Genomic DNA, 13999 nt, shown 5'->3' with positions numbered 1-13999 from the left:
TGAACATTGGATGTTATTAATAACAAGGTTATGTCATTATATGAATGATGTAATGGACACACCCAATTAAGCGTAGCATAAGATCACGTCATTAAGTTATTTGCTATAAGCTTTCGATACATAGTTACCTAGTCCTTATGACCATGAGATCATGTAAATCACTTATACCGGAAAGGTACTTTGATTACACCAAACGCCACTGCGTAAATGGGTGGTTATAAAGGTGGGATTAAGTATCCGGAAAGTATGAGTTGAGGCATATGGATCAACAGTGGGATTTGTCCATCCCGATGACGGATAGATATACTCTGGGCCCTCTCGGTGGAATGTCGTCTAATGTCTTGCAAGCATATGAATGAGTTCATAAGAGACCACATACCACGGTACGAGTAAAGAGTACTTGTCAGGAGACGAGGTTGAACAAGGTATGAAGTGATACCAATGATCAAACCTTGGACAAGTAAAATATTGCGTGACAAAGGGAATTGGTATCGTATGTGAATGGTTCATTCGATCACTAAAGTCATCGTTGAATATGTGGGAGCCATTATGGATCTCCAGATCCCACTATTGGTTATTGGTCGGAGTGAGTACTCAACCATGTCCGTGATACGTCCAATTTGCATCACTATTTTGTATCATAATTTGCTGTTATTCATTGATATATTTCATATTTGGACATAATACTTATGTTATTTCATCTATTTTGCATGTTTCATCATTATTGGAGGATCGAGCATCGGAGCCAGGATTCTGCTGGAAAAAGCACCGTCAGAACGCAATATTTCGGAAGATCAACTGTGGAAGGAAATTATTCCAAAAATCCTATTTTTCCAGATGACGAAGGAAGCCAGAAGGGGGAGTCGAGGGGACCCAAGGTGGGCCCAGGCCATAGGCCGGCGCGGCCCATGGCCTGGCCGCGCCACCTGGTGAGGAGGGGGCCCCACAGCCCTTCTCGCCTCCTTTTCTTCGCGAAATCCTTCGTCCCGAAGACCTAAGCCACAGAGGGTACCTCGCGAAGAGTTACAGCCGCCTCTGCGGGGCGGAGAACACCAGAGAGAAAAGAGCTCTCCGGCGGGCTGAGATCCGCCGGGGGAATTCCCTCCCGGAGGGGGAAATCGACGCCATCGTCACCGTCATCGAGCTGGACATCATCTCCATCATCATCACCATCATCTCCACCATCATCACCGCCGTCTCCACCGCTGGACATCGTCACCGCCGTAGCAATTTGGGTTTGATCTTGATTGTTTGATAGGGGAAACTCTCCCGGTATTGATTTCTACTTGTTGTTGATGCTATTGAGTGAAACCGTTGGACCAAGGTTTATGTTCAGATTGTTATTCATCATCATATCACCTCTGATCATGTTCCATATGATGTCTCGTGAGTAGTTCGTTTAGTTCTTGAGGACATGGGTGAAGTCTAAATGTTAGTAGTGAATTATGGTTGAGTAATATTCAATGTTATGATATTTAAGTTGTGGTGTTATTCTTCTAGTGGTGTCATGTGAACGTCGACTACATGACACTTCACCTTTATGGGCCTAGGGGAATGCATCTTGTACTCGTTTGCCAATTGCGGGGTTGCCGGAGTGACAGAAACCTAAACCCCCGTTGGTATATCGATGCAGGAGGGATAGCAGGATCTCAGAGTTTAAGGCTGTGGTTAGATTTATTCTTAATTACTTTCTTGTAGTTGCGGATGCTTGCAAGGGGTATAATCACAAGTATGTATTAGTCCTAGGAAGGGCGGTACATTAGCATAGGTTCACCCACACAACACTTATCAAAACAATGAAGATTAATTAGCCGTATGTAGCGAAAGCACTAGACTAAAATCCCGTGTGTCCTCGAGAACGTTTGGTCATTATAAGTAAACAAACCGGCTTGTCCTTTGTGCTAAAAAGGATTGGGCCACTCGCTGCAATTGTTACTCTCGCACTTTACTTACTCGTACTTTATTCATCTGCTACATCAAAACCCCCGAATACTTGTCTCCGTGAGCATTTACAAGTGAATCCTTCATCGAAACTGCTTGTCAACACCTTCTGCTCCTCGTTGGGATCGACATTCTTACTTATCGAAGATACTACGATACACCCCCTATACTTGTGGGTCATCAAGACTATTTTCTGGCGCCGTTGCCGGGGAGTGAAGCGCTATTGGTAAGTGGAATTGGTAAGGGAAATATCTACTGTTTGTGCTGATTTTATTTCTGCCTGCTGCCATAATTCATTATGGAGAGATCTCCTCTTGAATGTTTATTTGGAAAATCTGCTACTACTGCAAAGGTAGTGGATGAGGCGCCAGGTAAAGAAGAGATACCATACAAAATACCTATGAAAATTATTGAACGCGTAGTGGGTAACCGTTATACAGGGGATGGAACTGTCCACCCTGGAGATCATTTACTGTTCTTACATGAATTATGCGGTTTATTCAAGTGTGCAGGTATTGCTATGGATGAAGTGAGGAAGAAACTATTCTCTATATCGCTGCAGTAAAGCGGCGCATTGGTATAAATTCTTGGATAATGGGGATTCTCTTGAATGGAATGATATTGTGCCCCGGTTTTATTCTAAGTTCTATCCTCCAAGTGAAATTCACAAGGATCGGAATCGCATATATAATTTTTGGCCTCATGATGGAGAGAGTATTGCCCAAGCATGGGGGAGATTGAAGTCTTTAATGCTCAAATGCCCCATTCATGAGCTTCCTGGTAATGTTATTATTGATAATTTCTATGCAAGACTTTCTTTTGAAGACAAGACCTTGCTGGATACTTCTTGTTCTGGATCATTTACACGCAACAAGGAAGAGTTTAAAAGGGACCTTCTTAATCGGATCCAGGAAAATACTGAAGGATGGGAAATCGACAAAGATAGAGAATCAGGTATAAATTATGATTACAAATGCATTGAAGCTTTTATGGATACTGATAAATTTCGTAATATGAGTGCTACTTATGGTCTTGATTCTCAAGTTGCTGCAAATCTTTATAAAGCTTTTGCCTCTCATTATGAATTGCCTAAGAAGAATTTTGATAAGTATCATGAACCGTATAAAGATAAAATTGATTCATCTATTAATAAATGTGTTGTAGTTGAAACTGTTGATCATGTTATTCCTGAAGCTTATATTGAAAAAACTCCTTTCCCTGCTAAAATGAAGGAGTACTCTGTTATAAATAGTGTGGTTCATAAAAGTGAAAAGAAACCTATAGAACCTGAAGAACAAATAAAAGTTGAACCTTTCTTTGTTGCAATAGTTAAAGATCTTGTGACTGAAAATTTGGAGGAAGGTCATATTATTTTCTGTGAAGATGCTTCTAATATTGTTTCACATCCTAATAAACCCAAGCAAGCTAGTGTTCCTATGCTATCTGTTAGAATTGGTGATCATTGCTATTATGGTTTATGTGATATTGGTGCAAGTATTAGTGCTATTCCTTATGAGCTTTATACGGAGATTATGCACGAAATTGGTTCTTGTGAACTTGAAGATATTGATGTGGTTATTCAGCTGGCTAATAGAGAAACTATTTCTCCAATTGGTATTGTTCGAGATGTGGAAGTTCTATGTGGTAAGATTAAATATCCCGCTGACTTTTTGGTACTTGGTTCTGCTGCCAGTGAATATTGTCCTATCATTTTTGGTAGACCTTTTCTAAATACTTGTGGAGCTATTATAGATTGCAAGAAAGAGAAAATTTTGACTAAATTTGCTGGTGAATCTTATGAGTTTAACTTCTCTAAATTTACCAAAACTCCTTATAAAGCTGATTTGCCTAATAATGATTTTAAAATGGAACAGTGTGCATCTATTGTTCTTGTTCCTAATAATCCTTTGCAGCAACATTTGGAGAATAGCGAGAGTGAAGTTTTTAGGAAAGAAAGAGATGAACTTGAGGAAATTTTTCTTCGCCAAAGCATGATTTACCGGTGGAAGATCTGGGTACAACACCACCACCAAAGGAAGATCCTGTCTTTGATTTAAAACCATTGCCTGATAATCTTAAATATGCTCATATTGATGATAAGAAAATATATCCTGTTATTATTAGTTCTAAGCTTACAGAGTTTGAAGAAGAAAGGTTATTGGAAATATTGAAGAAACACCGAGGAGCTATTGGCTACACTCTTGATGACTTGAAGGGGATTTCTCCCTCTATTTGCCAACATGCCATTAATATGGAAGATGATGCGAAGCCTGTTGTTGAACCTCAGCGTCGTCTAATTCCTAAGATGAAGGATGTGGTAAGAAATGAGGTATTAAGACTTCTTGAAGCTGGTATTATATATCCTATTGCTGATAGTAGATGGGTTAGTCCTGTGCATTGTGTTCCTAAGAAAGGAGGAATGACTGTCATACCTCAAAGAGTAGTTGTAGGGTATAGAATGTGCATTGATTATCGAAAAGTTAATAAGGTTACTAAGAAAGATCATTACCCTTTGCCTTTTATTGATCAAATGTTAGAAAGGTTATCTAAAAATACTCATTTTTGCTTTCTTGATGGTTATTCTGGGTTTTCGCAAATTGCTGTTAAAACTAAGGATCAAGAGAAAACCACTTTCACTTGTCCCTATGGAACTTATGCTTATAGACGTATGCCTTTTGGTTTATGTAATGCTCCTGCTACTTTTCAAAGATGCATGTCTGCTATTTTTCACGGTTTTTGCGAGAGTATTGTAGAGGTATTCATGGATGATTTTTCTGTCTATGAGAATTCTTTTGATAATTGCTTGCGGAACCTTGATAAAGGTTTGCAGAGATGTGAAGAAACTAACCTTGTTCTTAATTGGGAGAAATGCCACTTTATGGTTAATGAAGGAATTGTATTGGGACATAAAATTTCCGAGAGAGGTATTGAAGTTGATAGAGCTAAAGTTGAAGCAATTGAGAAGATGCCCTATCCTAGGGATGTTAAAGGTATTCGTAGTGTTCTTGGTCATGCTGGGTTTTATAGGAGGTTTATTAAAGATTTCTCCAAGATTTCAAAGCCTCTTACTAATCTTCTTCAAAAAGATGTACCTTTTGTTTTTGATGATGATTGTAAGGAAGCTTTTGAAACTCTAAAGAAAGCCTTAACAACTGCTCCTATAGTTGAACCTCCTGATTGGAATTTACCATTTGAAATTATGTGTGATGCTAGTGATTTTGCTGTAGGCGCTGTTCTTGGACAGCGAGTAAACAAAAAATTGAATGTTATTCATTATGCTAGTAAAACTCTTGATGCTGCTCAAAGAAATTATGCTACTACTGAAAAGGAATTGTTAGCTGTAGTCTTTGCTTGTGATAAGTTTAGATCTTATATTGTTGATTCAAAAGTTACTATTCATACTGATCATGCTGCCATCAGATACCTTATGCAAAAGAAAGATGCTAAGCCAAGGCTCATTAGATGGGTACTTCTGTTGCAAGAATTTGATTTGCATATTGTAGATAGGAAAGGTGCTGATAATCCTGTTGCTGATAATTTGTCTAGATTGGAAAATATTGCTTATGATCCTGTTCCTGTTAATGATAGTTTTCCAAATGAACAATTGGCTGCAATAAAGGTGAGCTCACGAGACAGTCCTTGGTATGCTGATTATGCTAACTTTATTGTTTCCAAGTACTTGCCTCCAACCTTTTCAGCTCAGCAAAGGAGGAAATTCTTTTATGATTTGAGGCATTATTTCTGGGATGACCCACACTTATATAAAGAAGGAGTGGATGGTATTCTGCGAAGATGTGTTCCCGAATATGAACAACAAGAGATATTGAGTAAATGTCATGGTAGTGCTTATGGAGGACATCACGCCGGAGAAAGAACCGCGCAAAAGGTTCTGCAATCAGGTTTTTATTGGCCAACTCTCTTCAAAGATGCAAGAAAGTTTATTTTATCTTGTGATGAATGCCAAAGGGTTGGTAATATCTCCAGACGCAATGAAATGCCTATGAATTATACTCTCGTTATTGAACCGTTCGATTGTTGGGGATTTGACTTCATGGGACCTTTTCCCTCTTCAGAAGGTAACACTCATATACTTGTTGCTGTTGATTATGTTACTAAATGGGTGGAAGCCATACCTACAAAAAGTGCTGATGGTGAGACCTCTTTAAGAATGCTTTTAGATATTATTTTTCCTAGATTTGGAGTTCCTAGATATATTATGACTGATGGAGGTTCTCATTTTATTCATGGTGGTTTTAGGAAAACTCTTGCTAAATATGGTATTAATCATAGAATTGCTTCCGCTTATCATCCTCAAACTAGTGGGCAAGTAGAATTATCAAATAGAGAGATTAAATCTATCTTGCAAAAGACTGTTAATAAAACTAGAAAGAATTGGGCTAGTAAATTGAAGGATGCACTTTGGGCTTATAGAACTGCTTATAAAAATCCCATGGGAATGTCACCTTATAAAATGGTTTATGGGAAAGCTTGTCATTTACCTTTAGAACTAGAACACAAAGCTTATTGGGCTGTTAGAGAATTAAATAAAGATCCTAAACTTGCCGGTAATAAGAGGTTGTTGCAATTGAGTTCTCTAGATGAATGGAGAAGTGAAGCTTATGAAAATGCTAAACTCTTTAAAGAGAAAGTTAAAAAATGGCATGATAGAAGGATTATCAAAAGAGAATTTAATATTGGGGATAAAGTCCTATTGTATCGGTCTCGTCTCAGATTCTTTGCAGGGAAATTACTCTTGAAATGGGAAGGACCATATGTTGTCGAGGAGGTGTATCGTTCAGGAGCAATTAAAATTAGCTCTCTCCAAGGCAATGCCACGCAAGTGGTAAATGGACAAAGACTCAAGCATTATATCTCAGGTGATTCATATAATGTAGATGTTGATATTATTCGAGTGGAAACACCGGAGGCTTTCATCAAAGGACAAATTGACAGTCCGCCAGAACTCGACTTTGAATAGGTAACAGTACTGGTAATGAAAAGTTCGCAATTTACTTTCCGAACAATACTTTTGCTGTTTTTGGAAAATATGAAAAATTACGAGATCGAAACAGAGTGGAGGAGACGCACGAGGGCGTGCCGCCATAGGCCGGCGCGGGCCCCAGCTAGGTCGCGCCGCCCTATGAGCTGGCCGCCTCGTCGCCCCTTTCCGACTCTGGTTCGACCTGGTACTTTCCTTTTGTCGTGAATTTTTTGCTATATAATCCCCCGGACCCCTGGAGGTCTGTATATCATTTTCTCGACGTGTTTTGTTTCAAGCTGTTTCTGCCAGGATCTGTTTTCAGTCTAGAAGCACCATGGTCTCCAAGAACAAGGGCAAGGAGCTTTCGGATGAAGATATTCAAGATCCCGAGTGGAAAGAGGTGGACAAGAGCGTCAAGGAAGAGGATGAAGAAGAGGAAGAGGAAGACTCGCGAGCACACCCGCGTTCTACCATTGCAAGCATCAAGGTGGTGGACAACCCTTTTAGTGCAAACAAGAGCGCAAGAATTCGCACCGGGGGAGGAGTTCCACGTCATTACCTAGCTCCGAAGACATCTTTATCAGGCACTCACCATCCCTTCCGCAATCTAATTTTCAATAATCAAATTGAAAGGACTCCCAGGGCAGCATTGCCTAGCAATTGGGATATAGATTGTTCTAACACTGCAGGAAGGATGAAGCCTGAGGGTGAAGAGTGGGGAAATAACTCCAAGAATTGGGACTCGCCGTCGGACATACTTCTTAACCGCGTCGAGCACAATTCAGAGATGATTCGCAACCTCACGTATAAGATTGATGAGCTTCAGGAGCTTGTTGAGAAGCTTGTCAGGAATTCATCACCACCATCGCCGAAGGAGTAATTCGTCAAGTAGTGTCATATCATGAGTAGGGAAGTTATCATATAAGATGGGTTGCAGTTTGGAAGTATCTCTCCTTTAGTTAGTCGTCTATGTATCCCTTGGTGTGAGTTATCGTTATGGAATATTAATGAGAAGTCTTATCATTTACATATTGCACATCTTATTTTAGTTTGCAATCTCTGCTATATGATTTACCTTGTTCTTAGTGTTGGTATCACTTTGGGAGCATTGAATAGATCTATTTGGTTTTGGCAAACTTAATATTGGTCAATAGCAACAACACTTTGAGGTTTAAGTAGAAAAGAGAAATACATGTAGTTGTTCCATTGTCTTTCTTTCATGTTAGCTCATAGCCTATTATTCTGAAGTTAAAACTGTTTGTGTTTGCAAGGAAGATGCATGATTGTTCCTATCACATGTATATTTTTTTGTTTCCCTCGACTCTTATGCTTGCTAATTAACCTTGCTAGCCAAAGATCTGTACTGAGAGGGAATACTTCTCGTGCATCCAAACCTTAACCCAAACCTATGCCATTTGTGTCCACCATACCTACCTACTACATGGTATTTTCTGCCATTCCAAGTAAATACTTCGTGTGCTACCTTTAAACAATTCAAAATATACTATCTCTTATTTGTGTCAATGTTTTATAGCTCATGAGGAAGTATGTGGTGTTTTATCTTTCAATCTTGTTGGGCAACTTTCACCAATGGACTAGTGGCTTCATCCGCTTATCCAATAATTTTGCAAAAAGAGCTGGCAATGGGATTCCCAGTCCCAAATTAATTAATCTAAATAGACACTCCTCCATGGTATGTGATTGATGGACGGCACCCGAAGGATTCGGTTAGCCATGGCTTGTGTAAGCAAAGGTTGGGGGGAGTGTCATCATAATAAAACTAAAATAAAAAGGCACTCCTTCATGGTATGAGATTGTTGGCAGGCACCCGAGGATTCGGTTAGCCATGGTTTGTGAAAGAAAGGTTAGAAGGAGTGCCACACAAAATAAAAATAAAATGGGAGCCGCTCTTTGAAGGTTGTCTGGCAAGGGGGTTAGAGTACCCGCTACCAGTCGTTGACAACAACAAACACCTCTCAAAATATTACTTTTATTCTCTTTATATGATTTCAAAACTGAAAAAGCTCTAGCACATGATTTAATCCCTGCTTCCCTCTGCGAAGGGCCTGTCTTTTACTTTATGTTGAGTCAGTAAACCTATTTCCCTCCATCTCGAGCAAGCATTTGAGTAGTTGTGATCAAACCATTATATTGTGATTTGCTTCATCATGTCTTTTACTTTTCCTTGTTTAGTACAAGTTTTATCTGAATGAATATAGCTTTGCAAGTTATCAATGATCATGAGGAGACTATTATGATTGAGTATGCAAGTTGTGCCATATAAACTTTAACATGAGAGCGCTGCTCAATAGATAAATATAACCTGTTAATTGTTCTCTGACCAAGAACGAAGTTTGCCATTACCAACTATGATTTCTTATGCACCTTTATTTGTGATTACCTTATACTTGTTTCAAGTTGAGTCATATGAGGAAGTTGTTTACTAGAATGTCTTGTGTGAATGAATATGATGCTTCTTGTCCGTATTTTATTTATCAACTCTTCACTCCATAAACATGTGGTCCTGTTTACTGAGTTCAGTTTCGCTTGGGGACAAGCGAAGTCTAAGCTTGGGAGGAGTTGATACGTCCAATTTGCATCACTATTTTGTATCATAATTTGCTGTTATTCATTGATATATTTCATATTTGGACATAATACTTATGTTATTTCATCTATTTTGCATGTTTCATCATTATTGGAGGATCGAGCATCGGAGCCAGGATTCTGCTGGAAAAAGCACCGTCAGAACGCAATATTTCGGAAGATCAACTGTGGAAGGAAATTATTCCAAAAATCCTATTTTTCCAGATGACGAAGGAAGCCAGAAGGGGGAGTCGAGGGGACCCAAGGTGGGCCCAGACCATAGGCCGGCGCGGCCCATGGCCTGGCCGCGCCACCTGGTGAGGAGGGGGCCCCACAGCCCTTCTCGCCTCCTTTTCTTCGCGAAATCCTTCGTCCCGAAGACCTAAGCCACAGAGGGTACCTCGCGAAGAGTTACAGCCGCCTCTGCGGGGCGGAGAACACCAGAGAGAAAAGAGCTCTCCGGCGGGCTGAGATCCGCCGAGGAAATTCCCTCCCGGAGGGGGAAATCGACGCCTTCGTCACCGTCATCGAGCTGGACATCATCTCCATCATCATCATCATCATCTCCACCATCATCACCGCCATCTCCACCGCTGGACATCGTCACCGCCGTAGCAATTTGGGTTTGATCTTGATTGTTTGATAGGGGAAACTCTCCCGGTATTGATTTCTACTTGTTGTTGATGCTATTGAGTGAAACCGTTGGACCAAGGTTTATGTTCAGATTGTTATTCATCATCATATCACCTCTGATCATGTTCCATATGATGTCTCGTGAGTAGTTCGTTTAGTTCTTGAGGACATGGGTGAAGTCTAAATGTTAGTAGTGAATTATGGTTGAGTAATATTCAATGTTATGATATTTAAGTTGTGGTGTTATTCTTCTAGTGGTGTCATGTGAACGTCGACTACATGACACTTCACCTTTATGGGCCTAGGGGAATGCATCTTGTACTCGTTTGCCAATTGCGGGGTTGCCAGAGTGACAGAAACCTAAACCCCCGTTGGTATATCGATGCAGGAGGGATAGCAGGATCTCAGAGTTTAAGGCTGTGGTTAGATTTATTCTTAATTACTTTCTTGTAGTTGCGGATGCTTGCAAGGGGTATAATCACAAGTATGTATTAGTCCTAGGAAGGGCGGTACATTAGCATAGGTTCACCCACACAACACTTATCAAAACAATGAAGATTAATTAGCCGTATGTAGCGAAAGCACTAGACTAAAATCCCGTGTGTCCTCGAGAACGTTTGGTCATTATAAGTAAACAAACCGGCTTGTCCTTTGTGCTAAAAAGGATTGGGCCACTCGCTGCAATTGTTAATCTCGCACTTTACTTACTCGTACTTTATTCATCTGCTACATCAAAACCCCCTGAATACTTGTCTGTGAGCATTTACAGTGAATCCTTCATCGAAACTGCTTGTCAACACCTTCTGCTCCTCGTTGGGATCGACATTCTTACTTATCGAAGATACTACGATACACCCCGTATACTTGTGGGTCATCAGTCCGCATAGTTCGCGAACCGTAGGGTGACACACACTAGTAGGAAAACCCTTATAGGCGGAGCTTATTTCTGTGGCGCACCACTAAAAATGCGCCACAGAATATTATTTTGTGGCGCACCATTCTGGGTGCGCCACAGAAATAGCTTAATTTTGTGGCGCACGCTTGGGTAGTGCGCCATAGAAACTATGTGGGGCCCACATCCTGCCACCACCAATTATTACTGTAGGTATTTCTGTGGCGCACATGTCGTGCTGCGCCACAGAAATAACTCTTTCTGTGGCGCACAGGCTTCGGTGCGCCACAGAAGTAGTTGATTCTGTGGCGCACCTTCTCCGGTGCGCCACAGAATTAAGGGACTTATATTATCTCGCCCGTGCCCTCCCCCGCCTGTTCACCTCTCCCCTCCCGAGCCCCTCCCCTCTCCCCTCTCCCCTCTCCTCCGTGGTCGCCTGGATCCGCCGCCGCCTGTTCACCTCTCCCCTCCCGAGCCCCTCCCCTCTCCCCTCTCCCCTCTCCTCCGTGGTCGCCTGGATCCGCCGCCGCCGCCTTCCTCCGTGGTCGCCTGGATCCTCCATGGTCGTCGCCGCCGCCGTCGCCGCCGCCTTCCTCTGCGAGGGGCGCATGCCGCCGCGGTCCTCCCATCCCCGCCACCTGCAGCACAAGCTGCCCCTACGGCGAGGAGGGGCCGCCGCGAGGAGGGGCCGCCGTCGCGGCAAGGTGGAGGAGCCGCCGCCTCCTCCTCCTCCTCCACCCCTGCCGTCATCTTCAAGCTCGTCCTCCACCCCTGTCATCGGTGCTCTCTCTCCCCTCCCCTCCTCTCCCTCTTAATTCCTCCTCCGCTGCCCCTATGGCTTGTGTTTGCAAGCTCTGGTGATCATTTGATCACCAATTGGTTGATAATTACTTACTGCTTTCTCTATCTATGCATGCTGCTTGATATACTGTGTTGTTGCTTGATTTGTATAGCTTCTCACCATGTACTGGTGGTTGCTTATGCTTTGAAAAGCATATGAATGGATGCATGATGCTTGCCAAGCATCCCTGTTGCCTAGCAGTTGACTAATTCATTTATCTGTGAAACTTTATCTTGTTAATGTAGATAATTGAGATGAACTACTTTGCAGTAATGATTCTATTACTGTATTTACTTAAGCTAGATGGATGCCAACTATTGTTGGGGACCGTAGCTTCATTTTGAATCCTGTTGGGTAATGATAAGTGTGTAGGCTTGGTGGTTTGGATGGTTTGGTGGTTGAATTGGCCTTTGCAGTCATGAAATGCTTGCTTGGTAAATCATCTGGGATGGTTTCCTTCCTAGTTCCATTTGGAAGATGCTACTATTCAATTGGTTGGCATAACCATGGTGACTTGAGTTGGTCAAATTCCTGGTCCTTGCCATTTGTACCAGGCTTCACTTGGTCTATGATTAAATGATGACCAAACATTGTTATTCCACCCTATGTGCTTGTGTTTGACATGGCTGTTGCTATGTCTCTGTACATATTTACTTGATGGATTCTTGTGAGCTTATGGTATGCTACTATGCTACTGGTGGGCTTGTATACATACATATTTGTAGTTGCTCTTGGTTGGCCTAAGAATGCTCCCTTGCCAGATGCTTGATGTCTTGGCTCAGCCAATGATGCAAAGGCTGAGGCAAAAACTGTAAATGAATGTATACTAAAATAGAGATATCCACAGTAGGGGATCATGTAAATGAATGCCACTGTGGTATCCTTTGAAGAAAATGAGAAGTTTCTGATGGTTTAAAAGACTAGGTGATGCTAGGTTATTAAGTTGGCTGCCAAGGTTGGTTTTATCTGGTTAACTTGGATAGGCTATGTGTTCTTGCTTACTTATGCATATCCATCTCTACTGGATTGACTAGCTCAGGCTTGGCCTCTCTCTTGCCAGCATCACTTGGTTACTACCAAGTGATGAATAATCCCTTATGGTACCCCAGCTTTGTTTTGAACTCAACTGAGTAATGATAAATTTCTATTTCTTGTTGGCTTTGATGAAAATAGAGATATCCACAGTAGGGGATCATGTAAATGAATGCCACTGTGGTATCCTTTGAAGAAAAAGGACTGTTTCTGATGGTTTTAAAAGGCTAGGTGGTGCTAGGTGATTCAGTTGGCTACCAAGACTTGTCTCATCTGGTTAGCTGGGATATGCTATGTGTTGTTGCTTGTTTAGGCATATCTATCACTTACTAGATTTACTGGTTCTTGATTGGCCTCTCTTTTGCCAGCATCACTTGGTCTATATACCGAGTGATGAATAATCCCTTTGGAGCATCTGCTCCATGCATGCTATGTGTGTTTGAGCATCTTGACTTATGTCACCATGGTTGCTGGTTTGTTGGTGTTTTTGTACTTGCCGATGATTAGATGGTTGGTCGATCACTCGTACACTCGGGGGTGGAGCAAGTGAGGCTTGGTGTGATGGCACAAATATCAACTTGTGCATCCTACCTGGCCTCACTTACTCCATCCCTGGATGTTAATATTTGTTTCGACCAACAAAGTATGAGGCATATGATATCTAGTTGAGATACCACTTGGCTCTTTCTTCCATTTTAGTGCCGATGATTAGAATGTTTGGTCACCTATACGCCGCAATATACTTTGTAGACGAGCCCCCCTTTCCCTGGCCGCCGTTCCGTGAACGAGTCCTTGACGAGACAACAACACCGACATGCCTCTCCGGCGCAGCACCACTTTTCTTCTCTCGCCGTCCAGTACGTGAACGAGTCCTTAATGCCAAGACGGTGCCAGCCTCCCTAGCATCATGCCGACCCCTGTTGTCGCGCTTCAGGCCGTGTCGATCACGCGCCCTGCACTCTTCGCCTTTTTGCCCGGTGAACGAATAGACTAATCGTTGGAATAAGGAAGCCGATGACGGCCGATCGCAATTTAATCTTGCGACCGGCCGTCAACGGTTTACTTATTCCAACGATCAGCCTATTGGTTCACC

The sequence above is a fragment of the Lolium perenne genome, chromosome 1 (assembly GCF_019359855.2).
Source record: "Lolium perenne isolate Kyuss_39 chromosome 1, Kyuss_2.0, whole genome shotgun sequence".
Lineage (NCBI taxonomy): Eukaryota > Viridiplantae > Streptophyta > Magnoliopsida > Poales > Poaceae > Lolium > Lolium perenne.
This window is presented reverse-complemented; position numbering follows the sequence as displayed.